Here is a 10,238-nt window from a genome sequence, read left to right on the forward strand (position 1 = left end):
CATGCAGTATCCCCTTGTTCTGTTCAAATGACAGCCTCCTGGTCTATGTACAGGTTCCTCATGAGTACAATCAAGTGTTCTGGAATTCCCATTCTTCTTAAAGTTATCCATAATTTGTTATGAGCCACACAATTGAATACCTTTGCATAATCAATAAAATACAAGTAAATATCTTTCTGGTATTCTTTGATTTGAGCCAAGATCCATCTGACATCAGCTATGCTATCCCTCACTCTATGTCCCCTTCTGAATCCAGCTTGCATTTCTGGAAGTTCTCTGTCAATATATTGCTGCAACCATTTTTGTATTATCTTCAGGAAGATTTTACTTTTGTGTGATATCAATGATATTTTTCTATAATTTCCACTTTCTATGGGATCCCCTTCTTTGGAATAGGTACAAATATGGATCTCTTTCAGTCAGTTGGCCAAGTAGCTGTCTTCCAAATCTCTTGGCATAGTCGAGTGAGTGCCTCCAGTGGGATATCCATTTGTTGAAACATCTCAAGGGGTATTTTGTCAATTCCTGGAGCCTTGTTTTTTGCCAATTCCTTCAGTGTAGCTTTGACTGCTTCCTTCAATACCATTGGTTCTTGATCAAATGCCACATGTTGAAATGGATGATCATTTACCAATTCCTTTTGGTATAGTGACTGTGTAGTCCATCATCTACTTGTGATGTTTCCTGCATCATTCAACATATTGCCCATGGAATCTTTCAATATTGCAATTCAAAGATTAATTTTTTCCCCAATTCTTTCAGCTTGAGAAATGCTGAGCATGTTCTTCCTTTGGGTTTTCTAACTCCAACTCTTGGCAAATTTCATTATAATAGTTGACATTGTCTTCTCAAGCTGCTCTTTGAAATCTTCTGTTCAGTTTCCATTAACTTTAGCTATTCTCTGTTCTAGGGCAAGTTTCAGAGTCTCCTCTGACATCCACTTTGGTCTTTTCTTCCTTTCCTGTCTTTTTAATGATCTTTTGCTTTCTTCATGGAAGATGTTCTTGATGTCATCCTACAATTCTTCTGGTTTTTGGTCACTGGTGTTCAATGCATCAAATCTATTCTTTAGATGGTCTCTAAATTCAGGAGGGATAAAATCAAGGCCATATTTTGTTTCTCATGGAATTTTTTAAATTGTCTTCAATTTCAACTTGAATTTGCATATGAGCAATTGATGGTCTGTTCCACAATTAGTTCCTGGCCTTGTTTTTGCTGAAGATATTGAGCTTTTCCATTGACTCTTGCCACAGATGTAGTCAATCTGATTCCTGTGTACTCTTTCCAGTGAAGTCCACCTGTATAGCTGCCATTTGTGTTGTTGAAAAAAAGGTATTTGCAATGAATAAGTCATTGGTCTTGCAAGATTCTACTTTGTTTCCAACTTTTGCATTGCAATCACCAGTGATAATCGGCACATCTTGATTGTATGTTCAGCAATTTCAGACTGCAGAAGTTAGTAAAAATCTTCAATTTCCTCATCTTTGGCTTTGGTGGTTGGTGTGTAAATTTGAATAATAGTAATGTTAACTGGTCTGCCTCATAGGCATATGGATATTTTCCTGTCACTGACAGCATTGCACTTCAGGATAGATCATGAAACATTCTTTGTGATGATGAATACCCTGCCATTCCTCTTCAATTTGCTATTCCCAGCAGAGTAGATCATATGGTTGTCTGATTCAAAATAGCCAAAACTGGCCCATTTCAGCTCACTAATGCCTAGGATATTGATCTTTATGCATTCCATTTCATTTCTGACAACTTCTAATTTTCCTAGATTCATACTTCGTACATTCTATGTTCCAATTATTACTGGATATTTGCAGCTGTTTCTTCTTATCTCAAGTGGTTCCACATCAGCAAAAGGAGATCCTGAAAGCTTTACTCCATCCACATCATTAAGGTTGGCTCTATTCTGAGGAGGCAGCTCTTTTCCAGTCATGTTTTGAGTGCCTTCTGACCTGAGGGGCTCATTTTCTGGCACTGTATCAGACAATATTTCAGGTCTATTTTTCATTAATATATCAAACAGTGTTTCACTGCTATTCATAAGCTTTTCATTGGCAATTCTTTGAGACATGGATGGTCTCTTCCTTCTTCTGAGTCCATCTTAGGGGGGAAGCTCTGCTGAAACCTGTCCACCATGGCTATCCCTGTTGGCACTTGAAACACTGGTGGCACAACCTTCAGCCTCACAGCAACACACAAGCCACCACTGGGCAACAAACTGACAGACTACTTTGTCTCCCTTAGTTGTTCCCAACTGCTCCACTCTTGCTTCCCAGCCTTTCCTACCAGTTCCAACCCTCCCAAAAGCCATCTGTCGTTGCCTCCCAGCAGTCCCTGCCAATTTAGGCCCTCCAAAACGCCATATGCAGCTGCCTCCCAGCTTCACAATAGTAAAAAGATGGAAACAACCTGAGTGACCATCAATGGTTGAATGGATAAGCAAACTATGGTATACACATACTATGGATTTCTACGCAATATTAAAGAATAACAATGAATCTGTGAAACATCTTATAACACAGATGAATCTACAGGACATTATGCTGAATGAAATTAGTCAATTACAAAAGGACAAATATTGTATGAGACCACTGCTGTAAAAAGTTAAGAGAATGTTTACACACAGAAAGAATCACTCTTTGAAGGTTACCAAGGGTTAGAAGGGAAGGAAGGGTAAATCACTAACAAGAGTGTAGAAACATATTCACTTGAGTGAAGGGAAAAGCAATGTATAATTAGGGGAGGTCAGCACAAAATGATCAAGGGAATGGAAGACAAAAGGATAAGTACAAGAGTAAAGGCAACAGAGGTGAATATTATTACACGATCCTGCAATAGTAGTAATATCAATAATCCATGAGTGGATACAGAGATAGACACTCAAATTGAAAAATGATGGGAAGGCAAATGGGACTACACCCATGAATAGCAATAAGTTTGTCAAAGGACATTTCTACATATGTATTTATATGTGCTACAAATATATCCATGGATGTAGTAAAGAATAAAAAATACCAAAACCCAAACTTCTGCCTTTGAGTCAATTAGACTCATAGCTGTATCTCCTTGGGTTTCCGAGGGTTACTCTATGGAAGTAGGTTGCCTAATCTTCCTTCCAAGGAGTGGCTGGGGGGTTTGAACCACCAGCCTTCTGGTTAGCAGTCAAATACCTTAGGCACTGTGCCACTAGAGCTCCCATAGTAGAGCATGCAAGGAGTAAACTCATGAAAACTTAGTCATATACAAACACCTTGAGGGAATGAGTCACTGGATATGGTGGCTCAGGACCATAGTCTCTGGGAACACTAAGGTCAGTTGTCATAGTCCCAATGACAATGTTCTACATCTTACTTTGGTGCGTAGTGACTAGGATCTTAAAAACTTGTGATTGGCCATGTAAGGTATAACTATTGGTCTCTCTCCATCTGGAGCAAAGAAGAGTGAAGAAAATCAAAGATAAAAGAAACAGCTAATCCAAAGGACTAATGGAACATGTGAAGCCCAACCTTCATGACCCTGAGCCCAGAAGAACTAGGTGGTGCCTAGCTACTGCTAGTGACCACTCTGAGAGGGATCACAATATGAGGTCCTGGATACTGTGGGAGAAAAATGTGAAACAAAACTCAAAATCATGAAAAAAGCCCAGGCTCAGATGAAGTCTGGCCCATAGGCAACTCTTCAAGCCAGAAACTGAACTTATCCCTTGAGGCTCAACTCTCATCCAAAGGTTAGACAGACCAATAAGGTGAACAGTGATATCAAGGAGGTATGCACTCATACCAATCAATCATTTGAGACCAAGATAGCAGCATATGCCCAGGGATAGAGATAGGAAGATGGAAGGAGATGGGAAGGAAGGACAAAGGGAAGTGGTGGGCATGAGGAGGAAGTGGGAGGAGTTTTTGGTGATATTGCAGTGAATGTCACAAAAAAGAATGTGAGTGGATTGTTGAATGGAGAACCAATTGGTCTGTAAACTTTCACCCTAATGGTAATTTAAAAGAGAGAGAGAGAGAGAGAGAGAGAAAGAGAGAGAGAGAGGGAGGGAGAGAATGGTATGCAAGGAAGATGGCCTTCCTGATCTCCACTCCTCAGGACCTCCATCCCTCACCTCTCATTTGTCTTCCTCTCTGTTCACTCTACTCTAGTCCTTCTGCTTCCCCTTAGTACTCTAAGCAAGTGCTCACACAGGGCCTTGACCCTTGCTCTTCATTCTATGTGGTAATGCCTTCTCCATTAAAATAATAAGAAGGAGAAGAAGAAGATGATGATGATGACATTATATGTACACATATACAGTGAAAGAGCTGAAACTTGATAAGACTACTTTGCTTTTCTGGGTCTCATACAATTTCTACCTTTGACTGGTGCAGACTACCACTTCTGTAACACTCCCTATTAGTGGAAAATATTTGTGTTTCCACTTTCATAGGTTTTGCTGTGTGTGTGTGTGTGTGTGTGTGTATACTCATATATATTCATGTGGAGCCCTGGTGGTGCAGTGGTTAAATGCTCAGATGCAATCCAAAATGTTGGCAGTTCAAACCCATCAGTTACTCAGTTGGAGACAGATGAGGCAGTCGGCTTCTGTAAAGATTACAGCCTTGGAAACCATATGAGGCAGTTCTACTTTGATCAATAAGGTTACTATGAATTGGAATCAACTCGACAGGAATAGATTTGATTTTTATGTATATGAATATTCATTTTATTGGCTATTTTGAACAATGCTGCCAGAGTTATTGTTATACATCCTTTTGGTATGCATATGTATACAGATCAGTTGGCTATATAACTATAAGTAGAATAGTTGGATCATAGGGTTCTTTTAAATTCAGGTTTAGTAGAGTCCACCAAACAAGTTTTCAAAGAAACTGCACCAACTTATACTTCCACAAAATTATGTATGAGTATTCCAATTATTCCCTAGAAATCTTATTTAAAATTGTGCAACCTCCCACATACCTCTCCTGTCAAACTTAGTATTTCTTATCCTCCTTTCCTCCTTTATCTTTTTTTAAAATAAATTTCATTGAAATATACTCATGGAAAATTGTACAATTTTAAATAGTTTATAAAATGAACACACATATGTAAATATTGTTGTAGTTAGGTGACGTTGAGTTGATTTTTACCCATAGTTACCCCATGTGACAGAGTAAAATTGTCCCCAAAAGGTTTCCCCCATTAGGCTATTATCTCTATGACAACAGATTGCTGGGTCTTTTCCCCACAGAGCCTCCTAGTGGATTCAAACTGCCAACCATTGGGTTAACAGAAGAGCACTTAACCATTATGTCACCAGAGCTCCTCATGTAAATAATATCCACATCAAAAAAAAAAAAATAGTAACATTCTATCTGTCCCCTTGCAGTGCTTTCCAATTACTATTTCTGCCCACTTCCTTACAGGTAACCAGGATCCTGATTTCTGTCACCATATACGAGATTTGATTTTTTTTTTTTTTTCATTTAATCAAATGAAATAATGCAGCATGTATTCTCATGGACTTATCATGGACTTATTCCTTTTGCGTTATGTAAGAACTGCAGAACTTTTGGTTAGCAACTGGATGCCTTAACCACTGCACCACTAGGGCTCCTTGCTACCCGAATAGCAAATGAAAATCAGGTCACATGATAAACTGTCAAATATATCCATACTTCATTTTTATCATTGTATAGAATTTGGGGGCTTGTAAGTATCACAATATTCCTGTGCTGGTAGATATTTGGATGGTCTCTAGGTTTTGGCTGTGTTGAATAATGCTGCTAGAAATATTCTTGAACATGACTTTGATGTACATAGGTATATAATTTAGTTAGATATATAACTCAAAATAGAATAATTGGGTCATAGATACATGTAAGTTCATATTTTGTTGATTCTACCAAACAGTTTTATAAAAAGTTGTACCTATTTGTATCCCTACTGACTTGTGTATGAGGATTCTAGTTATTTAAAACTCACCAGCACTTGGCGTCAAGTCTTTCGCTTGATATCAACAATGAAAAAAGGGCACAGCTAACGTCAGAGACCATGGATTGAATATGACCCTGAACCACATGATTCTATGATTTTCCTTAGCAGTATCATTTGTTAAATTAAAGGGATAGTAATTGTAGCTGGTGGCTGGAGAGTTTGAACTTTGCTGAGTAGAGGCAAAAGAAAAAACAGGAACAAGGGAGCTGAAAGTATTAATGAGAGAGTGGTTCCAGTGGTCAGGCTTGTAGGCTAAGTTAGTAAAAACTTTCTTGAGTGATCAAGAAACTTGAGGTTCTATGACATCGGAAAATAGCTTTAAGGATATTGTTGGTCTTTTGCTAAGAACAAGTTTCCAACCACTCCGATTATAAATAGTTCCCCTCCTTTACTAGCCAACTAATTCTTTGAAAATCACCATATTGTTCCCATACCTAATCCTTCCTTTCATGCCTTCCCACTGCCATTGAGTCAGTCGATTCTGACTCAAAGTAACCAGCTAGAACAGAGTAGAACTGCCCCATAATGTTTCCAAACCTGAAAATCTGTACAGAAGCAGACTGCCTCAGCTTTCTTCCATTGAGTGGCTGATAAGTTCAAATTGCAAACCTCTTGGTTAGCAGCCGAATGCCTTAACCACTGCACCACCAAAGCTCCTTGCCACCCCAATAGCAAATGAAAATTAGATCACATGATAAACTGCCAAATACATCCATACCTGTGGGACAAGAAAGAGAGTATTTGAAACCACGGCTGTCCCAGAACATCTGGGAAGCGACACATTCTCTGGGTATTGAGATTCTGTGTGACACCAAGAATTTTGAAGAATGTTTCAATGCCCCAGGGCCCAATGCTGTTCATCCAGAGAATGAGGCAAATCAAGTGTGCATAAACTCACCAGGGAAGGGGGCAAAATGTGGTTGGAGTAGGGGTGCTCTGGTTTGCCTTTCAAAAAGGGTTTTCCTGAAGGAGTAAGTCTGCCCACCCCCACCAGCTACAGCTCAACCTGGCTCTAATTAGGAAAGCCCTGGGGTTTCTGTAGCAACTGTGCAGGACTTTCAGGGATACTTCAAGCTCTGAGTGGTTGCTAGGGAAACAACAACAGGGGGCAATGAGGAAGCTGGGTACTGTGGGTAGCTGCTGCTGGTGAGGTAACGTCCTGTGGGAAGAGCATTTCTGAACTCCTGGGCTCTCAGACAGATTTCACCATCTCTGGAATCACCAGTTTCTAACAGACAAACAAAAAAATAATGGATGATTCCTCACTTTTATCCTGAAGCCCGAGGATCATTTTCCCCTTGTCCTCGCACCCACTCCCAGGCAGATTTGTGTGTGTATAAATAATTGGCAAACAGTAATCATAAGATAACTGTGCAGAGGCAATTTTCATCTTCAAAGACCGAGACCGTCCGTTGCTATGTGGCACACTTGCGAGGTGTCTGGGTAGAGGCGCCATTGGGAAAGAGCTTTGCAAAGTTTGAGAAATGTCTCTCGTTATTTGCAGTGCAATATAGGGAAACTTCTCAGATTGAAACAAGAAAGGCAATTAGTTTCCTGTTCAGAAACAAAGAGACATCTGTGCAAAGTATGCTAGCATATTCACAAGGGGCAGGTACTGTACATGAGGAATATATTCCAGCTGCACATCTCTCCCCTTTTTCACCTTCATCAAAAGCTCCAGTTAGTCTCAAGTAGACTTATTCACCACTCTAAGCAAAGTACAAATGCATTAATAACCGATTCCCAGTGTTCTCAAGGGCATAGGAGAAAGATGTGCTGTGGACCCTAATTACAACAGTTGTAAGCAATTTAAAAAGATTTTTGGGACTCTCTGAACTCACAAATTAACAGTATTCTTTTTTCACAGAAAAGGAAACTGAGGTCCACAGAAATTAGTACTCAAGTTTCAAAGAAGGGAACTGAAACAGAAATCAAACCCATTATTTGACAATATTAATCACTGTGTTTATTGAACATTTACTATGTCCCATGCCCTTTATATACATTCTCTCCTTTAATTCGCCCAATCATCCAGCAAGGTATGTATGTATCATTATTTCTATTTTATAGAAAAGGGAACCTACTTAGAGAAGTATTAAGTGAACTCTCTTAAGTCACACAGCTAACTAGTGGTAGAAACTGGATTCAGACACAGGCCCATCTGATTCCAAGTACATTTCACTATATTATTCAGCACCTTCAGACTTAAGAGCCTGAGTTGCTTCATAAAGTATTATGAAGACCCATGGGGTGGTTAAATATATTTACTGTTAAGGAGAGAACAAAACTGAACTATGTAAGAAAGCATTTAAACACTGTTTCAAAGGCAATTCTCTGCTCAAAGTCAAGTTTTCTGCCCTAGTTGGAGGATGACGAGTAGGTAAAGTTCCACCCTGCCCTGCCCTGATGCTAGTTTCCTACCTGTGTCTAAACCTGCTTAACATTGTCTTTTCAACTGTGCCACCTTTTGCTCTCATATCCTAATATCAACTCTTTCCATGTATTGGCCACAAATTTTAGCTCCCAGGCCCTCCCACTGAAAAATACTTTATCATTCATATTTCCCCCACTTTAATCTCCAGAGTCAGTTATGGTTACAAATATTCCTCTGGGCACTTTCTTTTTTATCAAACAGTCTTATGAATTAACCTGTACTCCTTCTTACCTTATCTTCCAAAATCCTGAATTAGTAGGAAACTTTATGTAATTGACTGATTAGGAGAAGGGAGATTTTTATTTATATGAACCTTGACAAGAAACTAATTTGAAATAGGATTTCAATATATTGCCTACCTATTCCCATGATGTTGATGTTACATGAAGCCAACTAAATTTATAAAAATCAATACTCTACCATTAATCCTTAACTGCTGTCCTAGGAAACCAACTATCACCAGGTAGATGATATCATGATGAATGGTAGAGATCCCTGACTTATCTCCTATGTTGATGATAAAAGAGCAGAGCTTCTATAGGTGGTTACCTAAGTTTGGCCTTAAAGCTCAAGGCACAGACAAAAATCAATGTTCAAAATACATAGTAAATGTTAGGACTTTGCATAATTTAGGGAAATTACCAAAGTGATGTTGTCTTATATCTGCAGCCCTACAAATATAATGAGTTTGTGACTCTCTCTATCTCCCTCTATTTCATCTATTTATTTTTCAGATATGTTTTCCTATACAATATACATTTTATAGCACAGCTTGTTTTAGTCAATGTGACATAAGCCAATGTGAACAAGCAACGACTTGCAAAGCCTTCATATATTGGGGCTGGCCCTCTCTTCCTGTGCTTGAAATTCTGAGACCACTGTCAAACGAAAAAGCCCAAGCTAGCCTGCTGGAGAATGAAAGACTATATGGTGGAGAAACAAAGCACTCCTGGCCAACAGCCTGCTAATAGGCAGAAACATAAATGGATTAACTAGCCATCACCTGACTTGACACTGACTTCAGTTGCATGTGCAAGATTAGCAGAAAATAGCCAAGCTGGCCCAGACAGAAGAACTTCCCAGTTAACCCACAGTATCATGAGCTACATAAATTTATATCACATTAAGTCTCTAAATTGTACAAAAGTTAAGTGATGCAGTGAAGAGAAATTGGATAAAGTCAGGATAAGGTCTCAATCTAGCATTCACTTAGACTCAGTTTCCAAGTCTGTAAAGTACAAATAATTACATTTCAAGGATTTTTAATTAAGCAAGATGGGGGATATTAAGGAGAGAGAGAGAGAGAGAAAGTTTATAATTGAAAAGATGGAGAATTGCCAATGTGATATCCTTGAATGGGCAGGCAAAAGGCAGGTAACAACAGCAATATATATATATATATATATATATATATATATATATATATATATATATAGCCTTGAAGTCGATTCTGACTCATGGTGACCACATGTATTACAGAGTAGAGTTGTTCAGTGGGTTTTCTTGACTACAATCTTAACACAAGCAGATTGTCAGGCCTTTCTTTTGTGACACTGCTGGTTGGATTTGAACCTCCAACCTTTAGGTTAGTAGTCAGGTGCAAACCATTTGTGCCACCTGTGGTGGGAATTTGTGGAAGTTCTCTTCTAATACCTTATTTATTTATTTATTTATTTGGGTGAAGATTTACAGAGCAAATTCACTTTCCAAACAGCAATTCACATTACTTTGTCAAATGTCATTGACCACAGTTTACCACAATGCAACAGCTCCCCTCCCACTTCCTCCCCATAGTTACCTCTTCCCAGTG

The sequence above is a fragment of the Orycteropus afer genome, unplaced genomic scaffold (genome assembly GCF_000298275.1).
Source record: "Orycteropus afer afer isolate SDZICR_OR568_19922 unplaced genomic scaffold, OryAfe1.0 scaffold00044, whole genome shotgun sequence".
Classification (NCBI taxonomy): domain Eukaryota; kingdom Metazoa; phylum Chordata; class Mammalia; order Tubulidentata; family Orycteropodidae; genus Orycteropus; species Orycteropus afer.